This window comes from Procambarus clarkii, unplaced genomic scaffold (genome assembly GCF_040958095.1).
Source record: "Procambarus clarkii isolate CNS0578487 unplaced genomic scaffold, FALCON_Pclarkii_2.0 HiC_scaffold_116, whole genome shotgun sequence".
Taxonomy (NCBI): domain Eukaryota; kingdom Metazoa; phylum Arthropoda; class Malacostraca; order Decapoda; family Cambaridae; genus Procambarus; species Procambarus clarkii.
In genome coordinates, this window is record NW_027189149.1 from 907472 (window position 1) to 920817 (window position 13346).

The 13346-nt window shown below is 42.3% G+C and overlaps 1 long non-coding RNA gene and 5 other non-coding genes across 6 annotated transcripts; all 6 read right to left on the reverse strand.

The window, feature by feature from the left end:
* Positions 1–1643: 1643 nt before the first annotated feature.
* On the reverse strand, positions 1644–7269 carry LOC138360615 (uncharacterized). The gene is made up of 3 exons (XR_011226526.1): positions 7110–7269; positions 4371–4562; positions 1644–1829 (listed from the first exon to the last, which is right to left on the reverse strand). It is a non-coding gene; the product is annotated as an uncharacterized lncRNA (long non-coding RNA).
* On the reverse strand, positions 1934–2127 carry LOC138360716 (U2 spliceosomal RNA). Its single transcript, XR_011226605.1, has one exon. It is a non-coding gene; the product is annotated as a U2 spliceosomal RNA (small nuclear RNA).
* Positions 4667–4859, reverse strand: LOC138360639 (U2 spliceosomal RNA). The gene has a single exon (XR_011226533.1). It is a non-coding gene; the product is annotated as a U2 spliceosomal RNA (small nuclear RNA).
* A 135-nt stretch (positions 7270–7404) lies between the features above and the next one.
* Positions 7405–7597, reverse strand: LOC138360640 (U2 spliceosomal RNA). The gene has a single exon (XR_011226534.1). It is a non-coding gene; the product is annotated as a U2 spliceosomal RNA (small nuclear RNA).
* Positions 7598–10145: 2548 nt separating this feature from the next.
* Positions 10146–10337, reverse strand: LOC138360706 (U2 spliceosomal RNA). The gene has a single exon (XR_011226596.1). It is a non-coding gene; the product is annotated as a U2 spliceosomal RNA (small nuclear RNA).
* A 2546-nt stretch (positions 10338–12883) lies between these two features.
* On the reverse strand, positions 12884–13076 carry LOC138360642 (U2 spliceosomal RNA). The gene has a single exon (XR_011226536.1). It is a non-coding gene; the product is annotated as a U2 spliceosomal RNA (small nuclear RNA).
* Positions 13077–13346: the final 270 nt, after the last annotated feature.

Here is a 13346-nt window from a genome sequence, read left to right on the forward strand (position 1 = left end):
GCTAGAGGCTCGAGAGGCGAGAGGCGAGAGGCGAGAGGCGAGAGAGACGAGAGACGAGAGACGAGAGACGAGAGACGAGAGACGAGAGACGAGAGACGAGAGACGAGAGACGAGAGACGAGAGACGAGAGACGAGAGACGAGAGACGAGAGACTAGAGACGAGAGACGAGAGACGAGAGACGAGAGACGTGACGTGATGCCATGCCATGCCATGCCATGCCATGCCATTCAATGCCTTGTGATTCAATACCATGCAGTTCAATGCGATGCGATGCAATGACATGCGATTCGATGCCATGCGAGGCGAGGCGAGGCGATGCATCTAACATAACGGGATTCCCTGGAAAACGACTCTGTTGTTGAATGAACAACAAAGTTAAGATATAAGAAGATGTAAGTAATTCGAGAAGTCTGAGTACTGTAGGTACTATAGCAAATTCATTGCTTAATATATGTGAATGTGTAAGGAATCCATCCATCGCTTTTACCGAGTATACAAATACTCGGTCATTGTTGGTGTTTAGGGAGGTAAATGAAGTATTGCAAAGCTAATTACGAAACTAGCTTTCACAATGACATTTGGTGGTTGGTCGCTTTGCAAATTATAGTAGATTCTATATCAATTTTATTCGTTATTTTACGTGAATGAATGTGTGCCTGCATAAATAAAGAATGTAAATATACGTCGGTGGTGTTTAGAGGGGTGAATGAAGCATTTGAAATCTAAATAGGAAACTAGCATTCAAATGGAGAGGGTGAGAGTGCAGGTGCGCTTGAACTTGGGTGGGTTCTGGGTTTCATTGACGTATATATTACAGGTGAATGTGTGCATCGAATGCTCGATTGAAGTATATAAATACACATTGTTAGTGTGTATTGAGGTAAATGATGGATTGTAAAGCTAATCAAGACACTGGAATTCACTTTGAGGCTAGTGGCTGGCCGGCTGGCAGGCAAGCGTGGAAGTGGCAAACGATCGTTGAGTTGCCGTGTAAAACCACACCAAAGCAACACCTCCCTCCATCTCAAGTCGAATTTCGTCTTTATTACGCATTGGTACATTCCAGCAATGGTAAATTAAATAGATAAACGTCTAATCTTGATGTATGTATGAATATAATTTCGCCGTCAGAGCCGACTAAGGAATTCCGAGTGATATACACACACACTCCTCCCTCCCTCCCTCCCTCCCTCACAAGGGAGAGTGAGTAATTCTGTAAAAAAAAGAAGAGCATGCCAACAATGGGTAACTATTATAGTTAGGTTCTCGATCATAGTAAACCCGTTGATTTAGAGTTTATTTGCACAATGACTACGTCATATTAGATGCCATTTAAATACCAAATCCAGTTCTCCACTAAATGCAGACACAAGTCTAACACTATTCAACCCATCTCTACCAGCCTTTTCATAACAAACCACTAAGCTATCTAAACCAGTTTCCACACTTATATAAATAGAGAAAAACTTCACCCTATATAACCTATCTCAGAAAACAAACAAAATCAATTAATATTGCACTAACTGGCAACCCCCCCCCCATTCATAAAATCAACTTCTTTCCTTCCACACCAACCATCGTATTTCTTTGCTCGCACATAATCTTTAATCTAAAGTTATTAAATGATATTACTCACCTCACTCTCCTTCTTTCTCCTTCTTTCTCCTTCCTTCCTTCCTTCCTTCCTTCCTTCCTTCCTTCCTTCCTTCCCTCTAACTCGTTGCAGTTGTTCAGCTTCGACCCATCAAACCCGGACTCGACTGACTCACTTCTGCTGCTCGTTCCAAGGCTTTTTCCTCATACGATGTTGGCTGGTGTGAAGTAATTACTGCAATTCAAATTAACACGATTCATTAATGTACATAACCAATTAACATAATCGTCTCCTACTTGATTTTGACTAGTTGATAGGGTTGTTTTTGGTCTCCCCGAAGGGAGTGGACCGATCCCAGAGGTACTGCAATACCGGGCCGATCCGCGGCAAAGGTGGAGCAAGCTCCTAGCACTTCGCCATGGTTGCAAAAATCAGTTTAATATCGAGGATCCCACATGGGGATCGTAATCAGATATAAGCTGATAAGAACAGATACTACACTTTGATCTTAGCCAAAAGGCCGAGAAGCGATAGGATGCATGGTTGCTCTGCAACACCAGGCAACAATTGCGGCTAGAAACCACGTAGCGAGTTTCAATTGCAAAAGGGCATGTGATTATCGTTGAGTACTATTCGAATTCAAGCATACATATAAACGCCATGCAGTAAAGGCTTTAACCATTTCTACTGATCAATGAATTTATATATATATGCAAATTCATGATATTACATGGTTTCATTCATGAGTAGTGAATATGTAACTGGCGGCAAAGTGGTAAACAGACTCGCGTGGCGTTTCACGAATTCGCTCCTGGCCAGGGAGTATAGCGCTTAACTCTAATACATAAACCTCCATTTGTCATGTGTCTTAAGGTAGCTACAGCTTTTGAAAAGTACAATAACGAATTAAAAGTGCAAGGGGCCTGTTACGCCAACGCTCGTCAAAAAATATAAATAGGAGACGTTCTCTCTCTGATACCATAACAGAAAACGAACAGCACTATTACACGCCAACTATTCCATTTTTGTATATATATCACGACTTTTTCACATCTAACACTTTGCTTGATACATCGTTTTCACAAACCGGAGACGAGGCGAAGCGAGGCAGGGCTGGGTGGCGAGAGGCTAGAGGCTAGAGGCGAGAGGCGAGAGGCGAGAGGCGAGAGGCGAGAGACGAGAGACGAGAGACGAGAGACGAGAGACGAGAGACGAGAGGACGAGAGACGAGAGACGAGAGACGAGAGACGAGAGACGAGAGACGAGAGACGAGAGACGAGAGACTAGAGACTAGAGACGAGAGACGAGAGACGAGAGACGAGAGACGTGACGTGATGCCATGCCATGCCATGCCATGCCATGCCATTCAATGCCTTGTGATTCAATACCATGCAGTTCAATGCGATGCGATGCAATGACATGCGATTCGATGCCATGCGAGGCGAGGCGAGGCGATGCATCATCTAACATAACGGGATTCCCTGGAAAACGACTCTGTGTTGAATGAACAACAAAGTTAAGATATAAGAAGATGTAAGTAATTCGAGAAGTCTGAGTACTGTAGGTACTATAGCAAATTCATTGCTTAATATATGTGAATGTGTAAGGAATCCATCCATCGCTTTTACCGAGTATACAAATACTCGGTCATTGTTGGTGTTTAGGGAGGTAATGAAGTATTGCAAAGCTAATTACGAAACTAGCTTTCACAATGACATTTGGTGGTTGGTCGCTTTGCAAATTATAGTAGATTCTATATCAATTTTATTCGTTATTTTACGTGAATGAATGTGTGCCTGCTAAATAAAGAATGTAAATATACGTCGGTGGTGTTTAGAGGGGTGAATGAAGCATTTGAAATCTAAATAGGAAACTAGCATTCAAATGGAGAGGGGTGAGAGTGCAGGTGCGCTTGAACTTGGGTGGGTTCTGGGTTTCATTGACGTATATATTACAGGTGAATGTGTGCATCGAATGCTCGATTGAAGTATATAAATACACATTGTTAGTGTGTATTGAGGTAAATGATGGATTGTAAAGCTAATCAAGACACTGGAATTCACTTTGAGGCTAGTGGCTGGCCGGCTGGCAGGCAAGCGTGGAAGTGGCAAACGATCGTTGAGTTGCCGTGTAAAACCACACCAAAGCAACACCTCCCTCCATCTCAAGTCGAATTTCGTCTTTATTACGCATTGGTACATTCCAGCAATGGTAAATTAAATAGATAAACGTCTAATCTTGATGTATGTATGAATATAATTTTCGCCGTCAGAGCCGACTAAGGAATTCCGAGTGATATACACACACACTCCTCCCTCCCTCCCTCCCTCCCTCACAAGGGAGAGTGAGTAATTCTGTAAAAAAAGAAGAAGCATGCCAACAATGGGTAACTATTATAGTTAGGTTCTCGATCATAGTAAACCGTTGATTTAGAGTTTATTTGCACAATGACTACGTCATATTAGATGCCATTTAAATACCAAATCCAGTTCTCCACTAAATGCAGACACAAGTCTAACACTATTCAACCCATCTCTACCAGCCTTTTCATAACAAACCACTAAGCTATCTAAACCAGTTTCCACACTTATATAAATAGAGAAAAACTTCACCCTATATAACCTATCTCAGAAAACAAACAAAATCAATTAATATTGCACTAACTGGCAACCCCCCCCCCATTCATAAATCAACTTCTTTCCTTCCACACCAACCATCGTATTTCTTTGCTCGCACATAATCTTTAATCTAAAGTTATTAAATGATATTACTCACCTCACTCTCCTTCTTTCTCCTTCTTTCTCCTTCCTTCCTTCCTTCCTTCCTTCCTTCCTTCCTTCCTTCCTTCCCTCTAACTCGTTGCAGTTGTTCAGCTTCGACCCATCAAACCCGGACTCGACTGACTCACTTCTGCTGCTCGTTCCAAGGCTTTTTCCTCATACGATGTTGGCTGGTGTGAAGTAATTACTGCAATTCAAATTAACACGATTCATTAATGTACATAACCAATTAACATAATCGTCTCCTACTTGATTTTGACTAGTTGATAGGGTTGTTTTTGGTCTCCCCGAAGGGAGTGGACCGATCCCAGAGGTACTGCAATACCGGGCCGATCCGCGGCAAAGGTGGAGCAAGCTCCTAGCACTTCGCCATGTTGCAAAAATCAGTTTAATATCGAGGATCCCACATGGGGATCGTATCAGATATTAAGCTGATAAGAACAGATACTACACTTTGATCTTAGCCAAAAGGCCGAGAAGCGATAGGATGCATGGTTGCTCTGCAACACCAGGCAACAATTGCGGCTAGAAACCACGTAGCGAGTTTCAATTGCAAAAGGGCATGTGATTATCGTTGAGTACTATTCGAATTCAAGCATACATATAAACGCCATGCAGTAAAGGCTTTAACCATTTCTTACCTGATCAATGAATTTATATATATATGCAAATTCATGATATTACATGGTTTCATTCATGAGTAGTGAATATGTAACTGGCGGCAAAGTGGTAAACAGACTCGCGTGGCGTTTCACGAATTCGCTCCTGGCCAGGGAGTATAGCGCTTAACTCTAATACATAAACCTCCATTTGTCATGTGTCTTAAGGTAGCTACAGCTTTTGAAAAGTACAATAACGAATTAAAAGTGCAAGGGGCCTGTTACGCCAACGCTCGTCAAAAAATATAAATAGGAGACGTTCTCTCTCTGATACCATAACAGAAAACGACAGCACTATTACGCGCCAACTATTCCATTTTTGTATATATATCACGACTTTTTCACATCTAACACTTTGCTTGATACATCGTTTTCACAAACCGGAGACGAGGCGAAGCGAGGCAGGGCTGGGTGGCGAGAGGCTAGAGGCTAGAGGCGAGAGGCGAGAGGCGAGAGGCGAGAGGCGAGAGACGAGAGACGAGAGACGAGAGACGAGAGACGAGAGACGAGAGACGAGAGACGAGAGACGAGAGACGAGAGACGAGAGACGAGAGACGAGAGACGAGAGACTAGAGACGAGAGACGAGAGACGAGAGACGAGAGACGAGAGACGTGACGTGATGCCATGCCATGCCATGCCATGCCATGCCATTCAATGCCTTGTGATTCAATACCATGCAGTTCAATGCGATGCGATGCAATGACATGCGATTCGATGCCATGCGAGGCGAGGCGAGGCGATGCATCATCTAACATAACGGGATTCCCTGGAAAACGACTCTGTTGTTGAATGAACAACAAAGTTAAGATATAAGAAGATGTAAGTAATTCGAGAAGTCTGAGTACTGTAGGTTACTATAGCAAATTCATTGCTTAATATATGTGAATGTGTAAGGAATCCATCCATCGCTTTTACCGAGTATACAAATACTCGGTCATTGTTGGTGTTTAGGGAGGTAAATGAAGTATTGCAAAGCTAATTACGAAACTAGCTTTCACAATGACATTTGGTGGTTGGTCGCTTTGCAAATTATAGTAGATTCTATATCAATTTTATTCGTTATTTTACGTGAATGAATGTGTGCCTGCATACATTGCCTAAATAAAGAATGTAAATATACGTCGGTGGTGTTTAGAGGGGTGAATGAAGCATTTGAAATCTAAATAGGAAACTAGCATTCAAATGGAGAGGGGTGAGAGTGCAGGTGCGCTTGAACTTGGGTGGGTTCTGGGTTTCATTGACGTATATATTACAGGTGAATGTGTGCATCGAATGCTCGATTGAAGTATATAAATACACATTGTTAGTGTGTATTGAGGTAAATGATGGATTGTAAAGCTAATCAAGACACTGGAATTCACTTTGAGGCTAGTGGCTGGCCGGCTGGCAGGCAAGCGTGGAAGTGGCAAACGATCGTTGAGTTGCCGTGTAAAACCACACCAAAGCAACACCTCCCTCCATCTCAAGTCGAATTTCGTCTTTATTACGCATTGGTACATTCCAGCAATGGTAAATTAAATAGATAAACGTCTAATCTTGATGTATGTATGAATATAATTTCGCCGTCAGAGCCGACTAAGGAATTCCGAGTGATATACACACACACTCCTCCCTCCCTCCCTCCCTCCCTCACAAGGGAGAGTGAGTAATTCTGTAAAAAAAGAAGAGCATGCCAACAATGGGTAACTATTATAGTTAGGTTCTCGATCATAGTAAACCCGTTGATTTAGAGTTTATTTGCACAATGACTACGTCATATTAGATGCCATTTAAATACCAAATCCAGTTCTCCACTAAATGCAGACACAAGTCTAACACTATTCAACCCATCTCTACCAGCCTTTTTCATAACAAACCACTAAGCTATCTAAACCAGTTTCCACACTTATATAAATAGAGAAAAACTTCACCCTATATAACCTATCTCAGAAAACAAACAAAATCAATTAATATTGCACTAACTGGCAACCCCCCCCCCATTCATAAAATCAACTTCTTTCCTTCCACACCAACCATCGTATTTCTTTGCTCGCACATAATCTTTAATCTAAAGTTATTAAATGATATTACTCACCTCACTCTCCTTCTTTCTCCTTCTTTCTCCTTCCTTCCTTCCTTCCTTCCTTCCTTCCTTCCTTCCTTCCTTCCCTCTAACTCGTTGCAGTTGTTCAGCTTCGACCCATCAAACCCGACTCGACTGACTCACTTCTGCTGCTCGTTCCAAGGCTTTTTCCTCATACGATGTTGGCTGGTGTGAAGTAATTACTGCAATTCAAATTAACACGATTCATTAATGTACATAACCAATTAACATAATCGTCTCCTACTTGATTTTGACTAGTTGATAGGGTTGTTTTTGGTCTCCCCGAAGGGAGTGGACCGATCCCAGAGGTACTGCAATACCGGGCCGATCCGCGGCAAAGGTGGAGCAAGCTCCTAGCACTTCGCCATGTTGCAAAAATCAGTTTAATATCGAGGATCCCACATGGGGATCGTATCAGATATTAAGCTGATAAGAACAGATACTACACTTTGATCTTAGCCAAAAGGCCGAGAAGCGATAGGATGCATGGTTGCTCTGCAACACCAGGCAACAATTGCGGCTAGAAACCACGTAGCGAGTTTCAATTGCAAAAGGGCATGTGATTATCGTTGAGTACTATTCGAATTCAAGCATACATATAAACGCCATGCAGTAAAGGCTTTAACCATTTCTTACCTGATCAATGAATTTATATATATATGCAAATTCATGATATTACATGGTTTCATTCATGAGTAGTGAATATGTAACTGGCGGCAAAGTGGTAAACAGACTCGCGTGGCGTTTCACGAATTCGCTCCTGGCCAGGGAGTATAGCGCTTAACTCTAATACATAAACCTCCATTTGTCATGTGTCTTAAGGTAGCTACAGCTTTTGAAAAGTACAATAACGAATTAAAAGTGCAAGGGGCCTGTTACGCCAACGCTCGTCAAAAAATATAAATAGGAGACGTTCTCTCTCTGATACCATAACAGAAAACGAACAGCACTATTACACGCCAACTATTCCATTTTTGTATATATATCACGACTTTTTCACATCTAACACTTGCTTGATACATCGTTTTCACAAACCGGAGACGAGGCGAAGCGAGGCAGGGCTGGGTGGCGAGAGGCTAGAGGCTAGAGGCGAGAGGCGAGAGGCGAGAGGCGAGAGGCGAGAGACGAGAGACGAGAGACGAGAGACGAGAGACGAGAGACGAGAGACGAGAGACGAGAGACGAGAGACGAGAGACGAGAGACGAGAGACGAGAGACGAGAGACGAGAGACGAGAGACTAGAGACGAGAGACGAGAGACGAGAGACGAGAGACGTGACGTGATGCCATGCCATGCCATGCCATGCCATGCCATTCAATGCCTTGTGATTCAATACCATGCAGTTCAATGCGATGCGATGCAATGACATGCGATTCGATGCCATGCGAGGCGAGGCGAGGCGATGCATCATCTAACATAACGGGATTCCCTGGAAAACGACTCTGTTGTTGAATGAACAACAAAGTTAAGATATAAGAAGATGTAAGTAATTCGAGAAGTCTGAGTACTGTAGGTACTATAGCAAATTCATTGCTTAATATATGTGAATGTGTAAGGAATCCATCCATCGCTTTTACCGAGTATACAAATACTCGGTCATTGTTGGTGTTTAGGGAGGTAAATGAAGTATTGCAAAGCTAATTACGAAACTAGCTTTCACAATGACATTTGGTGGTTGGTCGCTTTGCAAATTATAGTAGATTCTATATCAATTTATTCGTTATTTTACGTGAATGAATGTGTGCTGCACATGCCTAAATAAAGAATGTAAATATACGTCGGTGGTGTTTAGAGGGGTGAATGAAGCATTTGAAATCTAAATAGGAAACTAGCATTCAAATGGAGAGGGGTGAGAGTGCAGGTGCGCTTGAACTTGGGTGGGTTCTGGGTTTCATTGACGTATATATTACAGGTGAATGTGTGCATCGAATGCTCGATTGAAGTATATAAATACACATTGTTAGTGTGTATTGAGGTAAATGATGGATTGTAAAGCTAATCAAGACACTGGAATTCACTTTGAGGCTAGTGGCTGGCCGGCTGGCAGGCAAGCGTGGAAGTGGCAAACGATCGTTGAGTTGCCGTGTAAAACCACACCAAAGCAACACCTCCCTCCATCTCAAGTCGAATTTCGTCTTTATTACGCATTGGTACATTCCAGCAATGGTAAATTAAATAGATAAACGTCTAATCTTGATGTATGTATGAATATAATTTCGCCGTCAGAGCCGACTAAGGAATTCCGAGTGATATACACACACACTCCTCCCTCCCTCCCTCCCTCCCTCACAAGGGAGAGTGAGTAATTCTGTAAAAAAAAGAAGAGCATGCCAACAATGGGTAACTATTATAGTTAGGTTCTCGATCATAGTAAACCCGTTGATTTAGAGTTTATTTGCACAATGACTACGTCATATTAGATGCCATTTAAATACCAAATCCAGTTCTCCACTAAATGCAGACACAAGTCTAACACTATTCAACCCATCTCTACCAGCCTTTTCATAACAAACCACTAAGCTATCTAAACCAGTTTCCACACTTATATAAATAGAGAAAAACTTCACCCTATATAACCTATCTCAGAAAACAAACAAAATCAATTAATATTGCACTAACTGGCAACCCCCCCCCCCATTCATAAAATCAACTTCTTTCCTTCCACACCAACCATCGTATTTCTTTGCTCGCACATAATCTTTAATCTAAAGTTATTAAATGATATTACTCACCTCACTCTCCTTCTTTCTCCTTCTTTCTCCTTCCTTCCTTCCTTCCTTCCTTCCTTCCTTCCTTCCTTCCTTCCCTCTAACTCGTTGCAGTTGTTCAGCTTCGACCCATCAAACCCGGACTCGACTGACTCACTTCTGCTGCTCGTTCCAAGGCTTTTTCCTCATACGATGTTGGCTGGTGTGAAGTAATTACTGCAATTCAAATTAACACGATTCATTAATGTACATAACCAATTAACATAATCGTCTCCTACTTGATTTTGACTAGTTGATAGGGTTGTTTTTGGTCTCCCCGAAGGGAGTGGACCGATCCAGAGGTACTGCAATACCGGGCCGATCCGCGGCAAAGGTGGAGCAAGCTCCTAGCACTTCGCCATGTTGCAAAAATCAGTTTAATATCGAGGATCCCACATGGGGATCGTATCAGATATTAAGCTGATAAGAACAGATACTACACTTTGATCTTAGCCAAAAGGCCGAGAAGCGATAGGATGCATGGTTGCTCTGCAACACCAGGCAACAATTGCGGCTAGAAACCACGTAGCGAGTTTCAATTGCAAAAGGGCATGTGATTATCGTTGAGTACTATTCGAATTCAAGCATACATATAAACGCCATGCAGTAAAGGCTTTAACCATTTCTTACCTGATCAATGAATTTATATATATATGCAAATTCATGATATTACATGGTTTCATTCATGAGTAGTGAATATGTAACTGGCGGCAAAGTGGTAAACAGACTCGCGTGGCGTTTCACGAATTCGCTCCTGGCCAGGGAGTATAGCGCTTAACTCTAATACATAAACCTCCATTTGTCATGTGTCTTAAGGTAGCTACAGCTTTTGAAAAGTACAATAACGAATTAAAAGTGCAAGGGGCCTGTTACGCCAACGCTCGTCAAAAATATAAATAGGAGACGTTCTCTCTCTGATACCATAACAGAAAACGAACAGCACTATTACGCGCCAACTATTCCATTTTTGTATATATATCACGACTTTTTCACATCTAACACTTTGCTTGATACATCGTTTTCACAAACCGGAGACGAGGCGAAGCGAGGCAGGGCTGGGTGGCGAGAGGCTAGAGGCTAGAGGCTAGAGGCGAGAGGCGAGAGGCGAGAGGCGAGAGACGAGAGACGAGAGACGAGAGACGAGAGACGAGAGACGAGAGACGAGAGACGAGAGACGAGAGACGAGAGACGAGAGACGAGAGACGAGAGACGAGAGACGAGAGACTAGAGACGAGAGACGAGAGACGAGAGACGAGAGACGTGACGTGATGCCATGCCATGCCATGCCATGCCATGCCATTCAATGCCTTGTGATTCAATACCATGCAGTTCAATGCGATGCGATGCAATGACATGCGATTCGATGCCATGCGAGGCGAGGCGAGGCGATGCATCATCTAACATAACGGGATTCCCTGGAAAACGACTCTGTTGTTGAATGAACAACAAAGTTAAGATAATAAGAAGATGTAAGTAATTCGAGAAGTCTGAGTACTGTAGGTACTATAGCAAATTCATTGCTTAATATATGTGAATGTGTAAGGAATCCATCCATCGCTTTTACCGAGTATACAAATACTCGGTCATTGTTGGTGTTTAGGGAGGTAAATGAAGTATTGCAAAGCTAATTACGAAACTAGCTTTCACAATGACATTTGGTGGTTGGTCGCTTTGCAAATTATAGTAGATTCTATATCAATTTTATTCGTTATTTTACGTGAATGAATGTGTGCCTGCATACATTGCTAAATAAAGAATGTAAATATACGTCGGTGGTGTTTAGAGGGGTGAATGAAGCATTTGAAATCTAAATAGGAAACTAGCATTCAAATGGAGAGGGGTGAGAGTGCAGGTGCGCTTGAACTTGGGTGGGTTCTGGGTTTCATTGACGTATATATTACAGGTGAATGTGTGCATCGAATGCTCGATTGAAGTATATAAATACACATTGTTAGTGTGTATTGAGGTAAATGATGGATTGTAAAGCTAATCAAGACACTGGAATTCACTTTGAGGCTAGTGGCTGGCCGGCTGGCAGGCAAGCGTGGAAGTGGCAAACGATCGTTGAGTTGCCGTGTAAAACCACACCAAAGCAACACCTCCCTCCATCTCAAGTCGAATTTCGTCTTTATTACGCATTGGTACATTCCAGCAATGGTAAATTAAATAGATAAACGTCTAATCTTGATGTATGTATGAATATAATTTCGCCGTCAGAGCCGACTAAGGAATTCCGAGTGATATACACACACACTCCTCCCTCCCTCCCTCCCTCCCTCACAAGGGAGAGTGAGTAATTCTGTAAAAAAAAGAAGAGCATGCCAACAATGGGTAACTATTATAGTTAGGTTCTCGATCATAGTAAACCCGTTGATTTAGAGTTTATTTGCACAATGACTACGTCATATTAGATGCCATTTAAATACCAAATCCAGTTCTCCACTAAATGCAGACACAAGTCTAACACTATTCAACCCATCTCTACCAGCCTTTTCATAACAAACCACTAAGCTATCTAAACCAGTTTCCACACTTATATAAATAGAGAAAAACTTCACCCTATATAACCTATTCTCAGAAAACAAACAAAATCAATTAATATTGCACTAACTGGCAACCCCCCCCCCCATTCATAAAATCAACTTCTTTCCTTCCACACCAACCATCGTATTTCTTTGCTCGCACATAATCTTTAATCTAAAGTTATTAAATGATATTACTCACCTCACTCTCCTTCTTTCTCCTTCTTTCTCCTTCCTTCCTTCCTTCCTTCCTTCCTTCCTTCCTTCCTTCCTTCCCTCTAACTCGTTGCAGTTGTTCAGCTTCGACCCATCAAACCCGGACTCGACTGACTCACTTCTGCTGCTCGTTCCAAGGCTTTTCCTCATACGATGTTGGCTGGTGTGAAGTAATTACTGCAATTCAAATTAACACGATTCATTAATGTACATAACCAATTAACATAATCGTCTCCTACTTGATTTTGACTAGTTGATAGGGTTGTTTTTGGTCTCCCCGAAGGGAGTGGACCGATCCCAGAGGTACTGCAATACCGGGCCGATCCGCGGCAAAGGTGGAGCAAGCTCCTAGCACTTCGCCATGTTGCAAAAATCAGTTTAATATCGAGGATCCCACATGGGGATCGTATCAGATATTAAGCTGATAAGAACAGATACTACACTTTGATCTTAGCCAAAAGGCCGAGAAGCGATAGGATGCATGGTTGCTCTGCAACACCAGGCAACAATTGCGGCTAGAAACCACGTAGCGAGTTTCAATTGCAAAAGGGCATGTGATTATCGTTGAGTACTATTCGAATTCAAGCATACATATAAACGCCATGCAGTAAAGGCTTTAACCATTTCTTACCTGATCAATGAATTTATATATATATGCAAATTCATGATATTACATGGTTTCATTCATGAGTAGTGAATATGTAACTGGCGGCAAAGTGGTAAACAGACTCGCGTGGCGTTTCA